Genomic DNA, 3,738 nt, shown 5'->3' on the forward strand with positions numbered 1-3,738 from the left:
CGAAGAGATCGAAGAGATCTCATTAATTTGTTAAATACTTCCTCCATTAAGATTTTGTGGTTATTTGTAAGGAACAAAGGATCATATGAAACATAAAGGAAGGGATTACAGTCCATTATATGGTGGATGAAATGGCTTGGTGTTTCCATCACATAATTAGTTGCCACCGAAGAGATCTCATTAATTTGTTAAATACTTCCTCCATTAAGATTTTGTGGTTATTTGTAAGGAACAAAGGATCATATGAAACATAAAGGAAGGGATTACAGTCCATTATATGGTGGATGAAATGGCTTGTGAAAGGGGGTGTTTCCATCATTGTGATTCTTGAGAAGTAGGTTTTTGTATCTCTGTAGCACTAAGGATTTCATATTATATTCATGAGCAGAAATTATTTTAGGTAATTTTATTTGTTGAATTGGAAACTCATGTATGTTTTTGTTTTAATGTAAATCAATTTTTTTCTCCTTGTTAAGTGCATGTAAGGATTCAACTTATCATTTTGACCGGTATATCATGCCATTAATTATGTGACTCTCTTCAGCCTTATGTATGGAGTTGAGGATTCGTCAATTGCAGGGATGATTTTAGATAGTCCATTCTCTTATTTGGTTGATTTGATGATGGAACTTGTAGATACATATAAAGTTCGTCTTCCAAAGTTCACTGTGAGTATATATAGTTGTTTTTATACTTATAAATAATGCTGAATCAAAATTTGGTAACAGTTTTACTATTGTTAAGCTGATTTTGTTTGATTTTTAATGTTATAGGTAAAGTTTGCAATCCAATACATGCGAAGAGCAATTCAAAAGCTTTTGAGTTGCACTGAAGAAAATCCAGAAGAAGGGAAAGGGTGCGGCCTAATTGTTCTATTCTCATATTTGTATTTTGGATGAGATGGAATGAGTATTATAATGACTTTAGTTATCTACATGTAATATTTTGATGTCTTGTGTACTTTTTGAAACGAGATTTTACCTGGTATTACATGTAATGGATAATTACAATCTATTTTGATTTGTGTTGTTTGGACTAAAAACATATCTAGCTTATAATGAAATTTTTATGATTTAGATTTCTTGAATTTTTTTATTTTTTGATTTATTTGGTGATTATCATCGTTTTGGGATGTGATTATATTTAAAAAAAAATTAAATCGCATAAAACAAAACAGGCTATGGTCACGGTTTTTAAGTAGGGTGACCATAGATACTATGGTCACGGTGAAAACTGTAACCATAGATAAGGCTATGGTCACAGTTTTAAGGAGGGGTGACCATAGAGGCTATGGTCACGGTTTTAAGGAGGGGTGACCATAGAACTATGCCGTGACCATAGATAAGGCTATGGTCACAGTTTTAAGGAGGGTGGCCATAGAGGCTATGGTCACGGTGAAAACCGTGACTATAGATAAAGTTATGATCACGGTTTCTAGAGGGGTGACTATAGAGCTATGGTCACGGTGAAAACTGTGACCATAGATAAGGCTATGGTCACAGTTTTAAAGAGGGGTGACCATAGAGGCTATGGTCACGATGAAAATCGTGACCATGGATAAGGATATGGTCACGGTTTTAAGGAGGGGTGACCATATCACCATAACCATAGATAAGGCTATGGTCACGGTTTTAAGGAGGGGTGACCATAGAGGCTATGGTCACGGTTTAAGGAGGGGTGACCATAGAGCTATGGCCACGGTAAAAACCATGACTATAGATAAGGCTATGATCACGGTTTTAAAGAGGGGTGACCATAGAGGCTATGGTCACGATTTTCAGGAGGGGTGACCATAGAGGCTATGGTTATAGTAAAAATTGTGACCATAGATAAGGCTATGATCACGGTTTTTACGCGTGACCATAGATTAACCTATGGTCACGGTGAAAAAATGTGGCCTAAAGTGTCAGAATTTGAAAATTGTAACCGTGACCATAGATAAAAAAACCGTGACCATAGACCTATGGCCACGAGAGAATAGGCCATGGTAAAAAACCGTGACCATAGATCTATGGTCACCCTTTTTACTAGCTATGGTCACGGTTTTTTACCGTGACCATAGGCCTTTTTTTTGGTAGTGATCTTCAGAGAACTCTTCTCAGAACATAAACCTCAAAATGCTGGTTCTCTCCTTGCCTTAGCAGAAATAAATTTTTTCTTTTTGTATCTCCTTGCATGTTGCTGAGTTGCTCTCTTCCAAGTCAACCCTCGAGCTATGTGCTTCACCAACTTACTTTTTCACTTTCTTCCATTAATCCTCAAATTAGGAACTTTGGTTCTGACCTTCTTTCTTGACCGAAAGCCTCAAGATAGCAAAGAAAAATATTTTCAATGGTAAATCCATATCTGAACCCTTGAGATACTACTTGATCCCCAAGAAACAATCTTGGCCTTTGATTCATAGCAGTGTTTATCAGAGATCACCTTTCCCATGTATCCCAAATTGGATTGGCAAAAATTTGGAGATGAAGGCAAGAAAATAAAATGCATGTAGAAGGAAATGAACCACCTTTAGCTTCTGACTTATCTTGATATGGTTTGATGTGGGTGATTAGACCTCAACCTTTTTCTTAACCCTTCTCTTTCTTTCTTCTTTGGTGAATACTTAGGAACAAAGCTCTCTTTCTTTCTTCTCTGAGTTTTGACCGAACAGAAAAAGTGAACGTTGCTTTGGAGGCAACACTTTGGAGAGAACAACTTGAGAGGAATGCCTTGGGCTTGGATCATATTTAGCCCATGTGATTTCTTTGTTATTTGCAATTGGGATTTGATTGAAATTGTTGCCCATTAAGATAGATTCAGCTTGTTTCATATTGGGCTACTGCAACAATGAATTTTAGCCTGCATCACTTAATCAGAAATAATTAACACTAATTGGGTAATTAGCCCAATAAAATAATGTTTATCATCATCAATTAATTTAGTTAATTTCTTAACTCAACAATCTCCCCCTTGATGATAAACATAATTGTAGCATTTAATCAAAAGGAATTGACCTTGGATAAAGTTAAGAAACTTCCCTTTGATTTATGTTTCTTGCTTTTGTGTTGCTCCCCCTTTCCTTTTCAATGGTTGCGTCCCCTAAATTTATGCTATTCTCTTCCTTCCTGTTTACATTATTCTTATAGAGAGCACATTGAGGCACTACACACAATTTAACTTGATGAGGGATAGTGCACGCTAGTAACTTAAAATGAATTCAGACCAAAACTAAGCAAGACATAGCAGCGTGTCATGTAAGGCAGATTCATAAACTAAAATTTACTTTTAGAATTCATATGACAGCACATTCAAAATTCACATGATAGCAGCTAAATTTAAAAAATGTCACAGTAGCAGCAATAAAAATTCACAATAAAAATTCACAATATTCATGCTACTCATGCTACTACTCCCCCTTTTGTCATCAAGGGTGGAAAATAATCAAGATCAAGTAAAAACCGCACCTTAAAACCTGCAAGAAAGTGTTAATGCAAAGTTTAAACACTAAATTAATTGAAAGTAAATGCAGCAGCAGTTAAAATATTACAGTCATCCGAAATAAACAGAAAGTAGTTCAAAAGTAACAGGAAAAACAGTTTCATGAGACAAAAGTGAACCCAGGGCAGCAACAACATGAGACAAATCTAGGCATGTGAACCATTTTCCTCAGAATCAGCTTCTCCTTCAGCATTAGTGGCAGCATCTTCATCTTGTTGGAGATTATCAATGAACTTGAGAAAAATAGCCACTCGATCT

The sequence above is a fragment of the Arachis ipaensis genome, chromosome B10 (assembly GCF_000816755.2).
Source record: "Arachis ipaensis cultivar K30076 chromosome B10, Araip1.1, whole genome shotgun sequence".
In the NCBI taxonomy this organism is placed as follows: domain Eukaryota; kingdom Viridiplantae; phylum Streptophyta; class Magnoliopsida; order Fabales; family Fabaceae; genus Arachis; species Arachis ipaensis.